The sequence below is a fragment of the Equus caballus genome, chromosome 3 (genome assembly GCF_041296265.1).
Source record: "Equus caballus isolate H_3958 breed thoroughbred chromosome 3, TB-T2T, whole genome shotgun sequence".
Taxonomy (NCBI): Eukaryota; Metazoa; Chordata; class Mammalia; order Perissodactyla; family Equidae; genus Equus; species Equus caballus.
Window position 1 is genome coordinate 81,906,783 of NC_091686.1, and position 24,862 is coordinate 81,931,644.

Sequence of the window (24,862 nt, forward strand, 5' to 3'; positions counted from 1 at the left end):
CTGTTTCGGCCACCATTGTAATTCCAGCACCTAGCACAATGCCTGGTACAGAGTGGGCATTCAAATAAAAATATGTGGACAAACGACTGGTTCCCTGTCAGGCCTTAAGGATAAAAAGCAGCTCACAGTTTAGTGAGGAGGACAGATGGAGAAGTAATAGAAAAATGACGAGGCATTTCTAGAAGTGCTAGGATGGGGGAACAGATACATGGCAGCCAATGAGATCCATTAAAGGGGTACCTAACCCAATCTGGGTCAGGATAGGCTTACTGGAGGAGACAGTGACTTTGTGGAGGAAATCCACTCAACAAGCCTCAAATACAGTCATATGTGGAGGGAGGGGAACTGTCTCAGTGACCTTTTAGAAATGTTCAGATGGGGGCCAGCCCGGTGGCACAGCAGTTAAGTGCGCACGCTCTACTTCGGCGGCCCAGGGTTGACGGGTTCGGATCCTGGGTGCGGACGTGGCACTGCTTGGCATGCCATGCTGTGGTAGGCGTCCCACATATAAAGTAGAGGAAGATGGGCACGGATGTTAGCTCAGGGCCAGTCTTCCTCAGCAAAAAGAGGAGGATTGGCAGCAGTTAGCTCAGGGCTAATCTTCCTCAAAAAAAAAAAAAAAAGAAAAGAAAGAAATGTTCAGATGACAACATTCCCACTTGATATTCCCCTAGACTGACTTGGCTTGTGGTCAGGTGCCATCCACCTTTTCTCACTTAAGGAATGGGTTGTGAGCAGAGCCACTCTTGTTCAATCCCGTCTTGGGCTGGGTTAGTAAATGGGTAGGAATAGGATGAGCAGTTTTTTTCAAAGAGGAAAGTGGGAATTATAATTCAGGAGGTGGACTTTCCCTTAATTGAAGCTGCAAAATGGCAGCATAATTTTTTTTTTTTTTTTGGAGAATAATCACTGATAATTTGCCAGCAAGTATAAGGTCGTCCTCAACTGAAAGTCCAAATAAAACCCGTCATGCACACTCAGGGGGAAGTTTTAGTCCCATCATTCGCTATCATTGTTTTATGATAGTCTTACCATTTACTTCTATTTTATCAGTTTCTATAAATATGAATTTAAATGCTAAAGTATTATATACTTTATAATATTGGACTCTAAATTTTTTGTGTGAGTCACAACTAATCAGAAACAAGGTTGTGGAAAATATTAAACATTTCAGAAATGTACAACCTAAAAACTAAAATCATATGTTAATCACACTCAAGAATAAGTAGTGTCACCAGTTACATACACGAGGCTTTTTCTAACCGTATATACATATACATACAAAATAAACATTTTTAACCAAAATTTTCTCATACTGCCCTGAAACTTTTTCCCGTTAATAATATATCTTGAACCTGTTATTATCTGCAGATCTATCCAGTTCATTTTAACTACTTCCCATAATTTCATTTATTAAAAATGTTAAAGCGTTCCAAAAACAAAATTAAATATTTGCATACTGAAATTAAGTCTGCCTTATGTTGTACAAATGAAATACATTTATTTATCATTTTCAATGGGTCATGTCCCTTGGAAAAATTACAGCAAAATTTGCTCAGACATAATACCTACCAAATCTTGTTATATATAAAAAGATTAACTTCTTGAACGAAATCTCCCCAAAGTAGGGTTCTGGGAGAATAGAAGGGTAGAAAAAGTCAGCATTGAAGAAATAAAGAGGATATTTCACAAACCCGTTCATTTGGTGCAGTTTTGATATGCAGGCTCAGGAATCCAGGGAAAACTTTTTTTCCCATTTACAGGAGGGAGGTCTTTGAATGGAGGTAAGGGTCTGGTAGATAGATAAGGTAAGGGACATTGGTTTGCATATGCAGATCACTTCAGAGAGAACGCAAGATTCCTCTGAGACCTGGTTTAATCGGGAGAGGGATTTTTTCCCCCTTTAATCGCTGTAGGTAAAAACTTGTTTGAAAGTTACATTTTCTCTTCAGATTGACATTTTTGCTGAAATTTCTTTAGTGTTTAGGTGTTAAATTTCTTTAGTGTTTTAAGAGTTTCAATTTCTGTCACTGTGCAAAAGAAACAATTGGGGGTTTTCTGTTTTGAGGAAGATTAGCCCTGAGCTAACTGCTGTCAATCCTCCTCTTTTCGCTGAGGAAGACTTGCCCTGAGCTAACATCCGTGCCCATCTTCCTCTACTTTATATGTGGGACGCCTGCCACAGCATGGCTTGCCAAGCGGTGCCATGTCCGCACCCGGGATCCGAACCAGAGAACTCCGGGCCGCTGAGAATCGGAACATGCAAACTCAACCGCTACGCCACCAGGCTGGCCCCAGAATTGGGGTTTTAAAACAGGGGAATGACCAAGTCTGATTATGTTTGCAAAAGGTCACTTTGGCTAATGGCAGGGAATGGATTGTAGGGAAAAGCGGCAGCCTAGGAGGTTTCACACATAATGCGCAAAGGTCAAGTAGTTCCTTGGCTCAAAACCCTCCATCTCAGAGTAAAACTAAAGGCGCTGCAGGACGCAATCCCCTTCCCCATCTTCTTCGGAGCCACTGGGGCCTTCATGGGGGCAGGTGTCCTATTGCTTGTTCATTGCTATAGGGCCAGTGCTTAGCCAAGCTTCACATACTAGTGCTGATAATATTGGCTATGAAGTGAATGGGTCTCCCTTGGCTTTAGGAAAAACTTAAAAATTCTTAACTTGGCGTTCAAGGCCTATCTGGGGCAGTCATAGCTCTTCTTATCATCTTTGCCTGGAGCTCTTGCTGTCGCCACACTGAACTTACTTTTAACTTTCTCACAGTCTTAGAATTCCCTGTGACCTCTGCCCAGCAGGATTGTGACTTCCTCTTTCCTTGGCCAACTCCTTTTCAAACTTCAAACCTCAGCTTTCATGTGATTTCTTCAGGAAAGCCTTTTTTGCCACCTTTATAGACTAGCAAACACCCAGTTTTTCGCCTTCTTAGTGTTCATCACAAATACTTTTTGTTTTTATTTACAGTGAAAGCATTTAAAATTTTTTCTACACTTTATTTTTTAGATTTACAGAATTGACAGAATCACAGATTTACTTTAAGTTTTAGATTTACAGAAAAGTTGGGCCGATAGCACAGTTTCCACATACCTTCACCCCCCCCCCCAGCTTTCCCCATTATTAACATCTTACATTAAAATGAGACAGTTGTTACAGTTAATGAACTAATATGGGTTCATTACTTTCAATACATTATTATGAACGAAAGTCCATAGTTAATAAGAACATTCAAATTTCTTTACTTTTTACCTAATGTCCTTCATCTCTTCCAGGATTTCACATTACGTCTCCTTGTCATGTCTCCTTGGGCTATAACAGTTTCTCAGACTCTCCTTATTTTTGACGAGCTTGACAGTTTTGGGTTTTTTTTAATTTTTTAAGATTTCATTTTTCCTTTTTCTCCCCAAAGCCCCTACCCAGTACATAGTTGTATATTTTTACTTGTGGGTCCTTCTAGTTGTGGCATGTGGGATGCCATCCCAGCATGGCCTGACAAGTGGTGCCATGTCAACGTCCAGGATCCAAACCAGGGCCGCCGAAGCGGAGCACGTGAACTGAACCACTTGGCCATGGGGCTAGCCCCAGAGCTTGACAGTTTTGAGGAGTCCCAGTCAGGTATATTGTCAGATGTTATTTTTTTGTTTGCTTTTTTTGGTTTTTGTTTTTTTTTTTTTAGGCAGATTAGCCCTGAGCTAACTGCTGCCAATCCTCCTCTTTTTGCTAAGGAAAACTGGCCCTGAGCTAACATCCGTGCCCATCTTCCTTTACTTTATATGTGGGATGCCTACCACGGCACAGCATGGGGTAAACTGGAGAATGAGGATTGGCCAGAGTTAGCTCAGGGCTAATCTTCCCCCGCTTCCCCCCTCAAAAAAAACAAAACAACAACAACAAGTCCTCCAGCAGGTATCACTAGGAATTCTCCTTGGGGCTAAGTATGGCCTTCTTAGTATATCAGTACAAATCCTATTCCTTCTTCTAGTCAAATTTCAGATTCCCTCTTTCCATTAAGTTTTCCACATTATTTTACTTTCAATGTCTCCATTTTCTCAACTTCTTTAGCTTTCATTTTCTTTTTTTCTTTTTAAGATTTTATTTTTTTTTCCTTTTTCTCCCCAAAGCCCCCCAGTACATAGTTGTATATTCTTTGTTGTGGGTCCTTCTAGTTGTGGCATGTGGGACGCTGCCTCAGCGTGGTTTGATGAGCAGTGCCATGTCCGCGCCCAGGATTCGAACCAACGAAACACTGGGCCGCCTGCCGCGGAGCGCGCTAACTTAACCACTCGGCCACGGGGCCAGCCCCTCATTTTCTTTTTAAAAAAATTTTTAAATTTTATTTATTTTTTTATTTTTTTGAGGAGGATTAGCTCTGAGCTAACATCTGCCACTAATCCTCCTCTTTTTGCTGAGGAAGATTAGCCCTGAGCTAACATCTGTGCCCATCTTCCTCTACTGTATATGTGAGATGCCTGCCACAAATGCCTTGCCAAGTAGTGTGCAGGTCCTCACCTGGGATCCGAACCAGCAAACCCCAGGCCACCAAAGGGGAACGTGTGAACTTAACCGCTGTGCCACTGGGCTGGCCCCTCTTTTTTTTTCTTTGAGGAAGACTGGCCCTGAGCTAACATCCATGCCCATCTTCCTCTATATGTGGGAGGGACGCCCACCACAGCATGGCTTGACAAGCGTTGCACAGGTCCACACCCAGGATCCGAACTGGCAAACCCTGAGCAGCTGAGGCGGAAAGTGCAAACTTAACTGCTGCGCCACCAGGCCCTTTAGCTTTCGTTTCGTCACCTATATATGACTTCATTACTTGCTAATTCTTGCTGAGCCTTGTAGAACATATCCAAGGAGCTGTAAGTACAGCAATGTATTAAGAAAGAAAACCTTCTTTTGAGAGGCTTACGATCTACTTGAGGAAACTGGACGTGTACGTAAAGATAAATAACACTAAAGAAAACACTGGGTAAACTGGAGAATGAATGATAGAAACCTGAAGTACTTAGCAGGTCTCTGGGGACAGAAAACTCAATGGGACTAAGAGAGTAGGCTTTGAGGAAATCGAGAGACAAGCCTCAACCTTCTGAGTTCTAAGAGCACTTGGTCCTGGTAATGGATATTCAGTTGTCAGCCCCAGAGCCTGAAAATCTCTATAGCAGCCCTCTCAAATGAAAGATACTATGTGCCATTGGAGTATAGCAGACAGAATATGAGCTTTGGAGTCAAAATCCCAGCTCTGTCCATTATAAACTGTGTGCTCCAGAAAAAAAAAAAGTGTAAAGATTCTGACACTTGTTAAGAAAAATTATCCAAAACATGGAAAAAAGGCAAAAAGAAGGCTGTGTGTCTTTTCAACGTCATACTTGAATTCTGTCTTAATAGGCCCGCCCAAGGATGCTTTAATTCTCTAGGGAAATGACTACCTTTGCTATGCCACTTCCTATTGCTTAGGCCCAGACTCTGTGAAGTTATGTGTTAACTTGGAGATTTTTGTCTGATAGAGAGGCAAATGATTTCTCTCCAACAGAAAAGATACCCCTGAATGGCTACAGTCTTCTCGCCCTGTAGGTCATTAACTAGTTTTGTCTCTCACCTAGCAAATTGATTTCAGCATGTCTCTCCTGGCAGACTTAATAAATCTCTCTTCTTCTGATGGTCTTTGAACTGCCAGTTCCCTCACAGATAAGTTAAACAAATCTTTCCCACATACATATGTGTCTGCAAGCCAGATTTTAACTTTGGTCAAGTTACTAATAAATATCATTTTCCTTACCCCTCAGTTTCCTTTTTGTAGTCAATGTCATGCGGGAAAAGACATTTTCTTTGGCGAGAGATTTGCCCAGTCTCCACAGCTTGTGGAGCTTATTTTTTCCACTTATATCTTACAGTCAAGTTTAGTTCTTGAACATGTGAGGTTTAAGATGACCATGAAACATGTCAGTGCAGATGTCAAGAAAGTTCTGAGCTTTGAGTTCAGGGAAGAGGCTTGGGCTGACAGTATAAGTTTGGGAATCATTAGCATCATCAAAAAGGTATTTAAAGTCATAAGGATAAACGAGGAAGGATAAAGAAGTGAGGAAAAGAATGAGAGAAGAAATAAAGACAGACACAGAATAGTTTACCTGATACAATATCAAATTGGAACTCTGATACTTAAAGACCCATGGAGCATGAAGAGGTAACAAAGGAGAGAGGAGACAGAACAGGGACAGGGGAAAAAAGTGTCAGAGAAACGAGAGGGCTGATCTGGGTCAAATGCTGCTGAGAGGCTGTGTCTGAGAAAGACTAGAATGCATATATTACATATGGCAACGTGGAAGACAGCAGTGCCTTAGAAAAGATCACTTTGTGTGGAGTAGTTAGAGCAGATGCCTAGCTTAATTTGAATAGATTGAAGGGTAAAGAGAAGTTGAAGATGTGGAGACAGCACAGGTAGAAAACTTACACTACAGATGTACCAGAGGCTTCTGGGAGAGATTTAGATTCTACAATTATTTCATTCCCAACAGGATTCTGATGAATTTATCAACGTGAAATCCAATAAGACTGGATGCCTGCTACATACCACTCTGTGCTACGTTATAGAATTATCGAGAGCAATACTGGAGGAAGCGTCCACTCAGGTGGACCTGATGATGAGCCTGATGGCCTGGGCTCAAATCCCAGCCCTTTCACTAACTAGCTCAATGAACTTGGGCAATTGCTACAACTTTGAGTCTCAGTTTCTTCCGCAAACTGGGGATAGATAGTACTACCTACTTCATAAGGCTGTCGTAGAGATATAAAGTATTTAGAGGGGCCAGCCTGGTGGCGTAGTGGTTAAGTTCACACACTCTGCTTCAGTGACCCAGGGTTTGCAGGTTCAGATCCCAGGTGTGGACCTAGCACCGCTGGTCAAGCCACACTGTGGCAGCATCCCACATAAAATAGAGGAAGATTGGCACAGATGTTAGCTCAGCGACAATCTTCCTCAAGCAAGAAGAGGAAGATAGGCAACAGATGTTATCTCAGGACCAATTTTCCTCACACACACAAAAAGTGTTTAGAATGTGCCTGGCACATAGTAAGTGCTCAATAAAGGTTGCTTTTATTATTTTCTTGTCCAAGGAGCTAGTTCAAGTAAGAAAATAGCTGAAGAGACTTATAAATACAAGGTATTAAGTGTCATGATCAAAGCATACATTGGGGTTATGGGACCCCAGAGGAGTTGCTTGGCCCAGTAAAGGCCCAGGAAAGATTCCCATTGAAGTGACTCTTGATCTGTGGCTGGACTATTGGAAATTGGAGCTTAGGAAGAACCAGAGAATAGATGTTGCAGCTTGTTATGGAATCCAGAAAGCTTCCTTAAAGAGTTTTTCTTCTATTCTGCAAAACTATGAAGGCCTGGGAGTTTGTCGCTTTGAGATCATGTATGTCATGAGCAAAGACTGTATCTCCTGTCCTATGTTTGATTGAATTTCTCAATTTGCCCTTAACTGCCGCGAGGGAGGGAGGGAGACAGGCAGAGATAAAGACTTGGCTAGGGCTTTGTTCTCTGTTATCTAGCTACCTTCCCCAGTAGTGACTTGTGTGCTGTTAATGTGTCTCTGAGACTAAGATTTAGTGCTTACTTAGCAAGAAAGGAGTAATAGTAAACCAATCTGACCAAGTCCTTCCTTGTTTACACCCCGTCTATGTTTCTCCATGGTAAAGTGCTCAACAAGTTCTGGTTTAAGATAGTTTCTATTCACACTCTTTTCAATGTTAATCGTCCCCTTATGAAAAGTCTTCCTCTATTAGACCATTTAATCCCTGCTTTTGAGACCTGGTCCCACTGAGTTTTAAGAATTCTGTGATCTAAAGTCTTGCTACACAGAGTGTAGTCCACGGACCAGCAACATTGTCATCACCTGAGAGCTTGTTAAAAATGCAGAATCTGAGGCCCAACCCAGATCCACTCAATCAGAAATTGCGTTTTGACAAGCTGTCTACACACATTAAAATTTAAGAGGCCCTGTTATAAAAGAGGGAAAAGGAACTTAAGAAAACTTCAGGTATCCAAGAGGTTTTTGCACAGAAGTATGACAAGTTACAACTAAATCTATCGTGGAAATGTTTCCCAAAATCAGAATCAGATTTTTCCAAAATCAGATGTACAATTTCAAAATAAGATTTGTGACATTTAGTATACTCATTCAAGTGACTTGCTATAAGTTTAAGCTCTTAAGTATTCAACTTTTTTCAGAGAGCTGGAATTTCATACTGCTAAGTAGGACTTAAAAAAATGACAATGGAAAGGGCACATTCTTTATTTTAGACTCAACCCTGGGACAAAGTCAGCTCCAAGAATATGGGTCAAATATGATGCGGGGTCGGTGAGCCGAGGAGTCGAAAGAAAGATTTCTTAGACTCTCAAGATCTGGCAGTAGTGCTCTTTTATTTAGAGAATAGTATAGAATAGCATGGGGACAGGACCCATGGGCAGTCAGAGCTGGTGTGTGGGGACAGGACCCACGGGCAGTCAGAGCTCCTGCTGCTGCCCCGAGTTGTGGGTTAGGGCTAAATTTAAGGCATAGGTATATGATTCATCTCTTTACAAGACAAAGGAAAGAACATGAAAAAAAGTTAAAATGGTATCAGTGCAGGTGGGGTCTGGTCATTGGGTGATCCCATGACTTTTAGACAAGAATCAAATCGGATTAAGTAAAGGTTAGAAAGGTTAGACGCCACCACCCTAAACCAGTTACATGAGATTGCCAGACAGCAACCAACTTAAGTTCTTGCCTTCCCCATTAAGAGCTTCTAGGGACAAGGTCATCTCTCCTCTTCTTCCTGGTACAGAGAGGGAGGCACCTTTTACAGATAGAGATTTACCTTACAAATGTAAATGTTTCCCAACAAAGGGGCAAACAAATTCCACTCCTTGGAGCCTGAATCTCATCTGTAGTTTTAAAACTAACCAGCCTAAAAATCCTCATCATAAGCCATTTTAAAATTAAGCAGCCTAAAAATCCTCATCAAAATAGTGGAGGTAAAATGGCTTCTCTCACCGTATTCTTTTTTTTCGCTTCCAGATTCTATTGTAGCCACTTTTTAAAATCTTCTTTTTCTTTCCTCCTTTTCTTGCTGAGGAAGATTCACCCTGAGCTAACATCTGTTGCCAATCTTCCTCTTTGTGTATGTGAGCTGACACAACAGCATGGCCACTGACGAGTGGTGCAGGTCCTTGCTCAGGAACTGAAACTGGGCGGCCAAAGCAGAACATGCCAAACTCAACCACTAGGCCACTGGGGCTGGCCTTGTTTTTCAATTTCTAAAGAATTCATCTCACATTGCTTGTAGACAACCTAGTGTCCTCTGTGACAATTTGTTCATACACTATTCCACATGTCGATGCAATGCAAAATAACCAATAACCATTCTATTGATAAAAGAGATAAGGTGAGGGGCCCGCTCTATGGTGCAGCAGTTAAGTTCACATGTTCTGCTTCAGCAGCCCGGGGTTCGCCGGTTGTGATCCCGGGTGCAGACACGGCGCCACGTAGTAGGCGTGACCACATGTAAGGTGGAGGAAGATGGGCATGGATGTTAGCTCAGAGCCAGCCTTCCTCAACAAAAAGAGGAGGATTGGCAACAGTTAGCTCAAGGCTAATCTTCCTCAAAAATAAGAAAAAAAAAGCTAAGGTGAGTTTTACTTGAGCCAGGATAAGGATTATAACCCAGGAAGGCAGTTTCCACAAAGGAAGAAAGCATTCCAAAGAAGCATGGTTTTAAGTACAGTCTAATACCTTTTTAGAACAAAGAACATACATTAAACACACCCAGGATACATATTCATCAAAGTTTCAAAGAGGTATTCAGTTGCAAATTAGCAGGTCGACTTGACCTTGATGTCGGGAGATGGACTAACATGGGCGTTACCAACAGGGCGTAGGAGGGGAAGTACGCACACTTATCTTAAGAGAGTGCATTCTTTAATGGCTAAGTAGATGTACAATGTAAATTTGAGAGGCCATAAGTCAGGCTTCCTTAGTTCAAGCTGAATCAGTTTTGAACCGGGAGTTACCCCGTATACCTCAATACATAAAAGTCTCTTGTCACACACAAACAAGAATTTGATAATTTTTTTTATGAGAGATCATCTTTTTGTTCCGGTAAATTTTTTGGCTTCATGAAACTTTTTGCAACCACTTCTACCTGCAACTCTATTTGTGAGGTTTGCAAGCACATTTTAATATCATTATTAGGAAACAATCTGTCAATTTTAAATAATGTTAAGACAGTGCAGAAAGACATTGAGAAGTTAATGATGTTGAGTATAACTTGTACTACTTTGGCACATTTGAAATGTGGTTAATTACGGAAGGCAGTGGGGGCCAAAAGTACAACTTTATCCAGTATGACTGACATCTTTAGTTTATCTTACAGGGGAACAGCCAACAGTGAAAACCTGGAGAGTGAGGATCTGAAAAAGAAGCCTCTGGTCCTTGACTAATTGTCAAGGTGTGATGGGCTGGGAATCAGGACACTGATTAAACTGTTAAAAAGTTCATAATGAGGTACCTCCAACAGTCTTAATTTCAGTTATTCCCCCCAAATCGGGACACATTCAAGGTGAGTATTTTGCTCCAACTTGATTAAACTAATATGTTGGATTAGACCATTTTATGCCTGTCCCTCTTCAGAGGAAGCACTGTCCTGGTGCCATTTACTGAGCATACTGCCCCAAGCAAGCCAGTAATCTTCAATCCGGTTTCCCCACACTCTCAAAGCTCCTTGCAGTAGAAAGAACATGATTTTAGAGTCAAGAGGTCTGAGTTTAGACCCCAAAGGAGCCTCATTTTTCTCATCTAAAGCGAGACTGATATCTCTTAAATGTGGTAAGGATTAAGACAGATCTGTACAGCCCACAGCCTATATTCATTACCGTATAAATGTTGGATCCTTTCTCCGGCACTGCCTAAAATATCTTAATCCTTCAAGAGAGATTGCTGGGTGTGGAAGGCGGAAACATTTATGGAAGACAGCCCCTAGGGCAGGGCCGTCACCCTTGCCAGGATCTCCTAGATACCCTACCCTAGCTTCTGAATTCCCCAGCTGCAGCCCTGTAAAACTAAGAATCAGTTTGCTCACAGCCGAGGCAGCTCGGAGATCCAGTGGAGATCCGAGATGGAACTGCCGCTCAAAACTGTGTGACAGTGCACACACACCGCAGAAAGGGAAATATTTCAGTGTGAGCAAGCCCTTGGAAGTTCCCTCAACTCTCGCTGTAGCCTTCAGCAGTGCCTGTGGCCTCTGGCACTGCTGATACCACTGTTACTGAGGCAATAGTCTCCATTGTTGTGGGCAGCCTCCCAGGGTAATTGACAGCAACAGGGGTTAGGAGAGGGAGAAAGGCCACAGAACAGACTTCGAAGACAATTATCGCAAAATCCAGCTTGCTGTGAATGGAGGCAGTCACTCAGAATGTCATTTTGGAAATAAATTACCTGGACAGATTAACAATTTTGATAGTCACCAAAGTAAAAATGAGACCCCAGAGATTTCTATGAAAAAGATGTTTTGACCAAAAGCATATACTAGCATCTGCTTCCTGGGGTTGGGTATTTCCTGGTTTGCAAAACACTCTTTCCCAGTACCTCAAAAGCTGCTTGATTACATTTCCGAAGTAGTCAAATCTGCTTTCCATTCCACAGTAAATTCGTACATTCCTTCTTGCCAGCTTGCAGCAAATGGTTACACAGCGTCTACTATGTGCAAAGCATTGCTTCAGGTACTCTGAAAATTTGACCATGGAGGTGGGCAGGGGAGCACATTAAAGCAAACCAGAGATCTTGCATTAATTGTCACCCTGTCAATTATTTTTGTCAGTATTGGCTTCAAGCCATCAGGAAAAATTCCTCTCCAGTTGGCCATAAAATCTGATGGAGCTGATGTTTTGATGGTCCTAGAGAATTAAGCTCCTCCTATTTTTCTTGTTCTTAATATTGGTAAATAGATCTCAAGTTCAAATGGTCTCTCTCTCTCTTTTTTTTAGTATTTTCTATAACTATATTTTAGTGTATATACTTTTCAAGTTTTTTTCTTTTTTTTTTTTTTTGAGGAAGATTAGCCTGAGCTAACTGCTGCCAATCCTCCTCTTTTTGCTGAGGAAGACTGGCCCTGAGGTAACATCCATGCCCATCGTCCTGTACTTTCTATGTGGGACAGCTACCACAGCATGGCTTGCCAAACAGTGCCATGTCCTCACCTGGGATCCAAACCAGCGAACCCCAGGCCGCTGAAGTGGAAGGTGCGAACTTAACCTCTGTGCCACCAGGCTGGCCCCTCAACTTTCTTTTTTTTTTTTTTGACAGTACACCTACATATCCATAAAATTGAGATCCCTATATCTCATTAATTTGCAATTCCCATTTTTCACTTAACAAAATACTTTAAAGATCTTTTCATATCAATAAATACCCAAATTTGTATTTTTTCTTCATACCACACATCGCCAGCTAAAATTAAACATTCTATTATATTACTTATCCATCTCTCCTTATTTCTGTTGATTGTCATGTTCTCCCACTAAAACGCAAGCTCCAGAACGCAGAGAACTTGTCTGTTGTGTTCCCCATGTCTGAAACAATGGCTGGCATGTAGTAGGAATTTCTTAGATCTTTGTTAAATGAACGACTGAATGAATAACAAAAATGTTGTATTTTAAATAAGATATAACTACTATTTTATTAAATTTTTACTATTTTACTTTTCTGAATTTGTGGCTTGCTCCATTTTAAAATGACCACAGAAGATACATCTTAAAAGCATAAAAAACTTTAAGAAGTAATATAAAAATTGGGGGAAATATTCTTTTAATGTTTTTAGGGGGCATGGCTTAAAGCAAGGCCTGAATTATCTTCAATACAAATTTGGAAAAGTAGGGAATTTGATTTTAAATAAGTTTTTCTAAAAAGTTAACCAGAATAACCTAAAATCTAATATGTTCTTTTCAAGAATCATGGTAAATCCTCGCATGACTGAAATTCAAGGAGCATTGAACACCTGAAATGCCAGAAGAATTACTGATTAAAGTATGGATGGATGAACTTTAAAATATCTTAGGCTGGCCCAGTGGCTCAGCGGTTAAGTGTACATGTTCCACTTTGGTGGCCCAAGGTTCGCCGGTTTGGATCCCAGGTGCGGACATGGCACCACTTGGCAAGCCATGCTGTGGTAGGCGTCCCACATAGAAAGTGGCACGGATGTTAGCTCAGGGCCGGTCTTCCTCAGCGAAAAGAGGAGGATTGCCAGCAGTTAGCTCAGGGCTAATCTTCCTCAAAATAAATAAATAAATAAAATAAAATAAAATAAAATATCTTAGTTATAGGCTCCATTATTTTTTCACTCGCTCCTACTGACTGCGTGCCTGAAAACATGAACTTCTTTTTGCCTGGCTCACAATTCTTCTTTGATACAGATATTGTTGAAACACGGAACTTACAGACTGCAAAAGGCTGAAGTTATTGCTTCTTGAGAATGTTTATAGATATCTCTAAATGAGAAACGGAGAACAATGTTCTTCTTTTGTTCCTTGCGTGGAACAAATGAAGCTCAGAGTAACACAAAAATCAGAGGGAAAAGGGGACTCAACCATAATAGTAAGAACTCTGGATTATTCTGTTTGTTGATCATCATTAAAGACATCTGTGGGGGCCGGCCCAGTGGCTCAGGGGTTAAGTTCATACGTTCTGCTTTTGTGGCCCAGGGTTCACAGGTTCGGATCTGGGGTGCACACGTAGCACCACTTATCAAGCCATGCTGCAGCAGGCATCCCACATATAAAGTAGAGGAAGATGGGCATGGATGTTAGCTCAGGGCTAGTCTTCCTCAGCAAAAAGAGGAAGATTGGCAGCAGATGTTAGCTCAGGGCTAATCTTCCTCAAAAAAAGAAAAAAAACGATATCTGTGTATGGCTTCACAAAACAAAACAAAACAAAAACTAAGAAAAAACCCATTCAGGGATAAGGAATTTTCCCTTCATGTTAACAAATGTTTACCGTGGGCATTCTCAGAGTGCTGTGGGGAATTCAAAGATGTCCATGACAGGACCATTGCCCTACACCCCTGTCTTCATAATCTTGGGGAAGACAAATCTGAAAACTAAGTCTAATATAAAAAGAAAACATGGGGCCCCTTCTTAAAATATTTTTAAGAATTTCAAGACAGCGACAACACAGCATTAAATCAAGCACAGTGCCCTTCTAATTGCAGGGTCCCATGTGACTACACAGGTCACATACCCATGAAGCTGTCCCAGAAGAAAACAACAAACCAATATGATAAAATAGAATGAAATCCATGCTAGAGAAATGTACCAGTTGCTGAGGAAATAAAAAAGGAAGAAGGCATTAGGCAGTCATGCTACAGAAAAGGGGCTGAAAGATTATACACTAAAATGTCAGGGAGCTGGCCCTGTAGCCTAGTGGTTAAGTTTGGTGTGCTCCACTTCAGCAGCCCAGGGTTTTGCCCATTCGGATCCTGTGTGTGGATATGGCACCGCTCATCAGGCCATGCTGAGGCAGCATCCCACATGTCACAACTAGAAGGACAACTGTGTACCAGGGCGCTTTGGGGAGAAAAAGGAAAAATGAAATCTTTAAAAAGAAAAAACCAAAAAAACCCACCAAAATAGAGGCAGATTGGCACAGATGTTAGCTCAGGACAAATCTCCCTCAAGCAAAAAGAGGAAGATTGGCAACAGATGTTAGCTGAGGGCTAATCTTCCTCAGCCAAAAAAATAAAGTCAATACCTCCTCCAAGGGCAGTGGATATGGGGCTGAGGAGAGTAAGGAGTTCATACAGGGAATTTTCTTGTTTGGTCTCTGTACCTCCATATTGTTTGAATCTTTTACAATTAGTTTGTATTTATGTATATGTAATTCAAATAAATGACTTACCAAAGAACTTAGGCTACTGCCTTCTGTTTCTTAAAGCTTATCTCAGGAGTCAAGAGAGACAAACTTTTGATATTAGTTCTCTATTTCTATTTCTGCACTAAGTCAAAACTTAGTGCCTTAAAACAACAATAAACACTAACTAGCTCAGACAATTTCAGGAATTTGGGAGCATCTTAGCTTGGTGCTTCTGGCTTGGGCTCTCTCATGAAGTTGTGATCGAGAAGTCAGCTGGAGGGGCCAGCCTGGTGGTGCAGCGGTAAAGTGTGCACATTCCACTTCAGCGGACCAGGGTTTGCCAGTTTGGATCCCGGGTGCAGACATGGCACCACATGTCAAGCCAAGCTGTGGCAGGTGTCCCACATATATAGTAGAGGAAGACGGGCACGGATGTTAGCTCAGGGCCAGTCTTCCTCAGCAAAAAGAGGAGAATTGGCAGCAGATGTTAGCTCAGGGCTAATCTTCCTCAAAAAAAAAAAAGATGTCAGCTGGAGCTGCAGTCTCATCTGAAGGCTGGATGGAATCCACGTAGAATATGGCCCACCCAAATGACTGGCCCACTTAGTGCTGGCTGTTGGCAAAGACCTTGATTCCTTACCGTGCAAGCCTCTCCATGGGACTCAAATGTCTTTATGACATGGAATTTGACTTCCCCCACAGCAAGTGACCCAAGAGAGCAAGTCAAAAGCTACCATGTCTTTTATGACCTAGACCAGGAGTTTGCAAACTTCAAGTGGCCAATAAAGCCAGACTGCCACTTATTTTTGTAAACAGAATTTTATTGGAGCATAGCTACACTCGTTCATTTACTTATTGGCTGCTTTCATGTTACAGTGACAGAATTGAGTAGTTACAATAGAAACCATATAGTCCGCAAAGCTTAAAATATTTACTATCTGGACTTTTACAAAAATGTTTGCCAACCCCTGATCTAGTCTTGGAAGTCACACATCATTACTTCCATGGTATTCTTTTGGTTACAGAGATAAATCCTGATACAATGTGGGGCGAACTACACAGAGTATGAATATAAGGAACAGAGAATCACTGGGGAACTGGAAGCGAGCTGCCACACACTTCTCCTCCTAGGGCCTCTCTAATGTCTCTGTCGTTGCTCTTGCCTCTTCATATGGTAACTATGTGTTTATGGGTCAGCCTTCCCCACAATCACACTAACCTGCCTGGAGGCCTGGGCTGTGCAGTGTCCCATCTTTGGGCCGCAGTGAGAGCACAGCAGCAGCTTTAAGCACAATAATAGCAAGAGCTCAGTAACGTTTGTGGACTGCATGCATGCAGACTGGGAGTGGCAAGAGAGTTTGACTTCACTAGGCAGGGGGCATTTGATCAATCTTGAAGGAGGGGTTCGATTTGAATAAGTAGAGAAAACAAGGTGAAAGAAGGGAAGACAGAAAAACCATTAGACAGAAGCAGCAGTACAACTATTGCTTATTGTCTGATGAATTATCATACTCTGTTCTTCTTAAACGCCCGTGCAACAAGGAGCTGGTTCTTTGAGAATAAACAAAGTTGACAAAGCCCTAGCCAGACTCACTAAGAAAACAAAGAGAGAAAGCTCAAATAAATAAAATTAGAAATGAAAGAGGAGAAACTACAATGGATACCACAGAAACACGAGAGATTATGAAAAACTATATGCCAACAAACTTGATAATCTAAAAGAAATGGATAAATTCTTAGACTATTACAACCTCGCAAAACTGAGTCAAGAAGAAATAGAGAATCTAAATAGACCAATCACAAGTAAAGAGATTGAAACAGTAATCAAAAACTTCCCAAAAAATAAAGTCCAGGATCAGATGGCTTCTCTGGAGAATTCTACCAAATATTCAAAGATTTACGACCCATCCTTCTCAAAAATTGAGGAAGACAGAAAAATTCCTAACACATCTTATGAAGCCAACATCACCCTGATACCAAAGCTAGACAAGGACAACACAAAGAAGGAAAACTACAGGCCAATATCACTGATGAACATAGATGCAAAAATCCTCAACAAAATATTGGCAAAGCGAATAAAGCAACACATTAAAAAGATCATACACCATGATCAAGTGAGATTCATACCTGGGACAGAGGGATGGTTCAACATCTGCAAATCAATTAACATGATAAACCACATTAACAAAATGAGGAACAAAAATCAATTATAATCTCAATAGACGCAGAGAAAGCATTTTCCAAGATCCAACATCCATTCATGATAAAAACTCTCAATAAAATGAGTATAGAAGGAAACTACCTCAACATGACAAAGGCCATATGTTACAAACCCACAGCCAACATCATACTCAATGGAAAAAACTGAAAGCCATCCCTATGAGAGCAGGAACAGGATAAGGGTGCCCACTAGCACAATTCCTATACAACGTAGTACTGGAGGTTTTTGCCAGAGCAATTAGGGAAGAAAAAGAAATAAAAGGAATCCAAATAGGCAATGAAGAAGTGAAACTCTCGCTGTTTGCAGATGACATGATTTCGTATATAAAAAACCCTAAAGAATCCACTGGGAAACTATTAGAAATAATCAACAACGACAGCAAAGTTGCAGGGTCAAAGTCAACTTTTGCCAAGTCAAAAATCAGTGGCATTTCGGGGCAGGCCCGGTAGCACAGCAGTTAAGTGTGAATGTTCCGCTTTGGCAACCTGGGGTTCCCTGGTTTGCATCCCGGGTGCGGACATGGCACCACTTGGCAAGCCATGCTGTGGTAGGCGTCCCACATATAAAGTAGAGGAAGATGGGTACGGATGTTAGCTCAGGGCCAGGCTTCCTCAGCAAAAAGAGGAGGATTGGCAGCAGATGTTAGCTCAGGGCTAATCTTCCTCAAAAAAAACAAACAAAACAAAACAAACAAAAATCAGTGGCATTTCTTTTTTTTTTTTCCAAGGAAGATTAGCCCTGAGCTAACAGCTGCCAATCCTCCTCTTTTTGCCGAGGAAGACTGGCCCTGAGCTAACATTTGTGCCCTCCTTCCTCTACTTTTATATGTGGGATACCTACCACAACATGGCTTGCTACACCCCTCAGTGGCATTTCTATACTCCAATAACGAAGTAACAGAATGAGAACTCAAGAATACAATCCCAGGCGAGCCTGGTGGTGCAGTGGTTAAGTTTGCATGTTCTGCTTCGGTGGCCTGGGGTTCACCACTTTGGATCCTGGGTGTGGACCTATGCACCACTTGACAAGCCATGCCATGGCAGGCATCCCACATATAAAGTAGAGGAAGATGGGCACGGATGTTAGCTCAGGGCCAGTCTTCCTCAGCAAAAAGAGGAGGATTGGCAGCAGATGTTAGCTCAGGGCTGATCTTCCTCAAAAAAAAAAATCATAAAAAAAAGAAAAAAGAAACAAATGGGACTTCATCAGACTAAAGAGCTTCTGGAAGGCAAAGGAAATGAGGATCAAAATGAAAAAGCAATCCACTAACTGGGAGACAGTATTTGCAAACCATATATCTGACAAGGGGTTCATCTCCATAATATATAAAGAACTCACACAACTGAACTACAAAAAATCAAACAAGCCAATCAACAAGTGGGCAGAGGTTATGAACAGACATTTTTCCAAAGAGATATACAGATGGCCAATAGGCACATGAAAAGATGCTCAACATCACTACTCATAAGGGAAATGCAAATCAAAACTACACTAAGATACCACCTTACGCCTGTTAAAATGGCTATAGTCACCAAGACAAAAAATAATAAATGTTGGAGACGTTGTGGAGAAAAGGGAACCCTCATACACTGCGGGTGGGAATGCACACTGGTGCAGCCACTATGGAAAATGGTATGGAGATTTCTCAGAAAATTAAAAATAGAAATACAATATGACCCAGCTATTTCACTAATGGGTATTTATCCAAAGAACCTGGAGATCAACAATTCAAAGAGACTTATGCACCTCTTTGTTCACTGCAGCATTATTCACAATAGCCAAGATGTGGAAGCAACCTAAGTGTCCATCGACTCTTGATTGGATAAAGAAGATGTGGTATATATATATACAATGGAATACTACTTAGCCATAAAAAAGAACAAAATCATCCCATTAGCAACCACATGGATGAAACTTGAGGGTATTACGTTAAGTGAAATAAGCTAGACAGAGAAAGACAAACACGGTATGATTTTAGTCATTTGCGGAATATAAACAAATTTACAGACAAAGAGAACAGATTAGTGGTTACCAGGGGGCTGGAGGATGGGAAGTGGGCACAAGGGCTGAAGGGGCACATTTATATGGTGTCTGACAAACAATAATGTACAACTGAAATTTCACGATGTTATAGACTATTATGACCTCAAAAAAAAAAAAAAGCCTGTGCACCAGTCAGGCAGGATTCTTTTGGCTGCAAATGGCAGAATCCCAACTGGAAGAGAACCAGGAAAGGAGAGAGTTGCAAATGAGTCTCAGGGCTGTCCTGGAACCAGACTATAATGTCGCAGGAGTCCTTTTCTCCACATTTCCTCTGCTCTCCTGCCTGTATATGGGGTACACGGCCTCTGGTTTAGCATTATAGTGGGGGAGGGTGACCCAGGAAAGGACTCTTTTTCTCTAATACTGAATAGAAAAATTCTAGGAAAGGATTCTGACTGGTCTGGATTGAGTCATAGGCCCACTCCTGTGATGGTTGTTCAGAGTTGGCAGAGGATGGAGTACTTAAATTGGATGTGCTCACAAGAACCCCTGAAAAGAGTCAGAGGAGTTTTACTTTCCCAAAAGAAGCAGGGTGCTGTCACTAACAGAAAAGAGGAGTACTGGTTGGATGAATAGGTAATATCTACTCTACCAGTGGCTTTCATAACTTTTTGATGCTGATGCCCAGGAAGAAAAGGCATTTTTTCATTAGGACCCACTACAAGTATATAGTACTTTGGGTTCCCTGGAAAGCAGATTCTGGATGGAGAATTGCACACAGCTTGTTTATTGAGGAGCACTCTAGGACCAACACCTGTGAAAGAAGAAGGGGCGCGGGATTGGGCAAGGGGAGAAGTTGAACTGTGTTGCTCTTGCAAGCTAGGTGAAACTTCAATTGATTCCACAGAGCATTCTGAAGTTGGCTTATCAGTGGCATCCCAAATTGCAGCAAGAGTCGGTTGACAACAATCCCAGTTTGCCCAGGACTGAGGGGTTTCTCAGGACATAAGACTTTTTTTTTTTTAAAGATTTTATTTTTTTCCTTTTTCTCCCCAAAGCCCCCCGGTACATAGTTGTATATTCTTCGTTGTGGGTCCTTCTAGTTGTGGCATGTGGGATGCTGCCTCAGCGTGGTTTGATGAGCAGTGCCATGTCCGCGCCCAGGATTCGAACCAACGAAACACTGGGCTGCCTGAAGCGGAGCGCGCGAACTTAACCACTGGGCCACGGGGCCAGCCCCAGGACATAAGACTTTCAGTTTTGTTTTTTTCTTTTTAAAGATTGGCACCTGAGCTAACATCTGTTGCCAACCTTTTTTTTTCCTTCTCCCCAAAGCTCCCCCAATATGTAGTTGAATATTGTAGTTGTAGGTCGTTCTAGTTGTGCTATGTGGGATGCAGCCTCAGCATGGCTTGATGAGCTGTGCTAGGTCTGTGCCCAGGATCTGAACCAACAAAACCCTGGACCAATGAAGCTGGAGCATGTGAACTTAACCACGTGGCCGTGGCCATGAGGCAAGCCCCAAGACTTTCAGTTTTAAAGTCAGGAAAGTTCCAGGCAACTCAGGACAAGTCAGCACCTGTAGGAGGGCTGGACCTTTGTACCTACCTTCCAAAGTGACCAGTCACTGGACGTGGGCTTTCCCGGGGGAGGGACTTAATCCTGAGTGACTCAGTTCCCTCACACCAAGGGCAATTTCTGGGGAGGGACTCAATTCTGAGTGGTCAGTCAGGTCAGCAGCAGGCAACGTTGCTGGGAGGGAGTGCCTTAATCCTGCTGGGGAGCATCTGGGTAGTCCATCACAGCATCTACTATAATACATAAAACTAAAAAAAATATTTCAGGAAAAAAAATCTACTCTTGCTATGTATGATGTACCCTGATATTTTCTATTCTATTTCGTTTTTAAAAATGGCCCTCTGAACAGGCATTTCATGAAAGAAGATATTCAAATAGCCAATAAACACATGAAGAGGTCCTCAACTTCATTAGTCATCGGGGAAGCACAAATTTAAAACACAACGCAATACCACTGTATATCCAGCCAAATTGGTAGCAGCATATGGAGCAACTAGAACTTTCATAGATGATTTATGGGAATATAAATTGCCACAAGCTAAAAAAAACTATTTAGCATTGTCTACTAAAGCTCGGCATACAACAATTGTACTCCAAGGTACATACCCAGCAGAAATGTACATATGGTCACAGAAAACGTCCAAGAGTGGTCATAGCCCCTGAGGCAGATTGTGTTTTCCAAAGATGGCTGCCACACATCCTCCTGTCTCATATGCTTTCCTATGATGTAACCTTGAGACTCCAACTAGGAGAGGTAGGACCCGTCTCCTCCCTTTCTACATAGGCAGGCTTGTGACTCACTTCTATCAAATTAGATGGTGTGAAAGTGATGCTGTGTGATTTTGAAAGTTAAGTCAATGGAGGGTAGAAGACTATGCCACCCAAAAATAAGTCACTTCACTTTGAGCTGAAGACAATTGAGAAAAAAGCAGATATAAGAGAAGCTCCCTACCTTCCCTCTACTTGCTTAAGTGCAGGACATAAGTTTGTAAAGGTGTCCTGCCTCTCCTCTCTACCAGGAAGAAGAGAAGTTGATCACCAGAGACAACAGTAGACCCTATCAGCCCAGAGACGGTGCCAGAGGAATCTACATGGCAAACCTTCCTAAAACTAGCCCTTCTCTCCCCTTAGTTCCCCCAAATATTTACCTTCCCACAATTTGCTGTCCTAAAAACTTGAGGTCCTTTTCATTTGTCTTGTCACTTCTCTAAAAATTTACAATTGTGTCGTTTAACAACAGGGAAACGTTCTGAGAACTGTATCATTAGGCGATTTTGTCGTTGTGTGAACATCATCAAGTGTACTTACACAAACCTAGATGGTATAGCCTACTACACACCTGGGCTATAGGGTACTACTCTTATGGGACCGCCATCATATATGCAGTCCATCTTTGACAGAAACATCATTGTGCGGTGCATAACTGTATTGTTCTTTTGTTAAGATGCTATATAAGTCCAAGCTCTAACCATCCTTTGTGTTACTCAACACTGAGTGCTCCCATATGTATGCACGATACAAATGTTGATAAACTTGTTTGTTTTTCTCTTGTTAATCTGTTTATTGTCAGTCTAATTTACAGGGTCCCAGCCAATGAACCTAAGATGGATGGAGGAAAAACAGTTTTTCCTCCCCTACATTAGAAAAAGCCATGCAGCTTCTACCTTGCTCCTAGGGACACTCATGCTTAGAAATCTAAGCCACCAGGAAGTGCTGGACCAAGAGGTCCAGCTGCCCTGAGGCCACCATGCCGGGAGGCCACCATGCTGTGAGGAAGCCAAACGACAAAGAGAGTCTACATATAGGTGACCCAATTGGCAGTACTTAGTCTTAGAGTCCTCTCAGCCCGGGTGCCAGATATGTGCAGGCGCCACTGTCAATTCATCTGCAACCACTGAGTCTTTTCAGCTGGGACTCCAGATCTCACTGGAGCAGAGATAAGCCATCCTCACAGTGCCCTTTCCAAATTCCTGACTCGTAGAATTTGTGTGCATTGGGGCCAGCCTGGTGGTGCAGCAGTTAAGTTCGCACGTGCTGCTTCAGCGGCCCAGGGTTCACTGGTTCGGATCCTGTGTGAGGACGTGGCACCGCTTGGCAAGCCATGCTGTCGTAGGCGTCCCACATATAAAGTGGAGGAAGATGGGCATGATGTTAGCTCAGAGCCAGTCTTCCTCAGCAAGAAGAGGAGGATTGGCAGCAGATGTTAGCTCAGGGCTAATCTCCCTTAAAAAAAAAAAAAGAATTTGTGAGCATGATGAAATGGTCATTCTTTTATACCGCTATCTTTAATGGCCAAAAAGGGAAAACAACCCAAATGTCCATTAGTAGTAGAATGGATAGATTGCAGTATATTAGTATAATGGAATATTCTATGGGAATGAGAACTATTGATATACACGACAGCATGGATGAATTTCACATATAAAGCTGAGCAAAAGGAGCCAAATACAAATGATTTTATTTATATGAAATTCCAAAAAAGGCAAAACTTATCTCTAGCGCTAGAAATCAGGCTAATGGTTGGCTTTGTAGGGAGGTAGTAACCAGGAGGGCATATGAGGAGGGTTTCTGAGATACCAGCAATGTTGTTTCTTCATGCCAGGCTGCCTACATAGGTGTCTCCATTCTGTAAAAATTTCTTGAGCTCTACATTTCTGATGTGTGTACTTTTCTGCTTTTAGTTATATGTCAATAAACATTTTTTTAAAGATTTTATTTATTTTGCTTTTTCTCCCCAAAGTCCCCTGTACATCGTTGTATATTCTTCGTTGTGGGTCCTTCTACTTGTGGCATGTGGGACGCTGCCTCAGCCTGGTTTGATGAGCAGTGCTATGTCTGTGCCCAGGATTCGAACCAACGAAACACTGGGCCGCCTGCAGCAGAGCGCGCGAACTTAACCACTCGGCCACGGGGCCAGCCCCTCAATAAACATTTTTAAAGATGCTGATCCTGACCCATAAATTGATTTTCCAACCCACACACAGATTACAACTCATACTTCTTTGTGAATGGTGGTCTATGGAGTTGTACATGTAAGCAGCCAGTGGTGATGGTGACTCAGACAGCCAGATAGGTATCTTAGCTGACTTAGGTCAGCTGCTCATGCATAAGCGTCCCTAACACAAAGTCTCCTGCATACTAGAGGCAACTGCTGGCTGCCCCCGCTGCAAAGGCCACAGGGAAGACTATCCTTTCCCATCAGATCAGGACTGAATTGGAGTGTGACCCTAAAGAAGGCCTTAGAAATATCTTGGTGTTTTAAGAACATAGACTTGGGTATTTGATAGACAGGCTTTGAATGGCAAGCAGTAGCTTAATTTAACCTTATTAAAAATGTTTCTTTAGGGGCTGGCCCGGTGGCACAGCGGTTAAGTTCACACGTTCCACTTCTCAGTGGCCTGGGGTTCACCGGTTCGGATCCTGACTGCGGACATGGCACTGCTTGGCACACCATGCTGTGGTAGGCGTCCCAAATATAATGTAGAGGAAGATGGGCACGGATGTTAGCTCAGGGCCAGACTTTCTTAGCAAAAAGAGGAGGACTGGCAGCAGATGTTAGCTCAGGGCTAATCTTCCTCAAAAAAAAAAAGTTTCTTTAGCATTTACTCTGTGCTAGCATTTTTTGAGGAAGATTAGCCCTGAGCTAACTGCTGCCAATGCTCCTCTTTTTGCTGAGGAAGACTGGCCCTGAAGCCACCATCAGTGCCCATTTTCCTCTACTTTATATATGGGACACCTACCACAGCATGGTTTGCCAAGCGGTGCCATGTCCACACCCGGGATCCGAACCGGCAAACCCTGGGCTGCCGAGAGGCGGAATGTGCACACTTAACCGCTGTGCCACGGGGCCAGCCCCTGTGCTAGCACTTTATGTGCACAATCTCATCCATCATCAGAACAAACCTATGAAGTAACTTAGTTACTAGGACTCGCTCCATTTTTAGAGATAAAGAAATTAAGGACTGGAGAGGTTAAAGAACCTGCTGGAGTTCCCACAGTTAGGTTCATTTAGACAGTGTCTAAAAATGTCTAAGGATAGAGCCTAACGTATTACTTACTCTATTCTTTGAGTTGCCAGAATACGTGGGCAATCTTCAAATTGAAGGACAGGAAGCATGGAACTAGTTAGCCAAAAATGGAAGGAAGAGTTTACAGACGATGCTGAAGATTCTCAGCCAAGGGCAAAGTCAGGCGAGGAA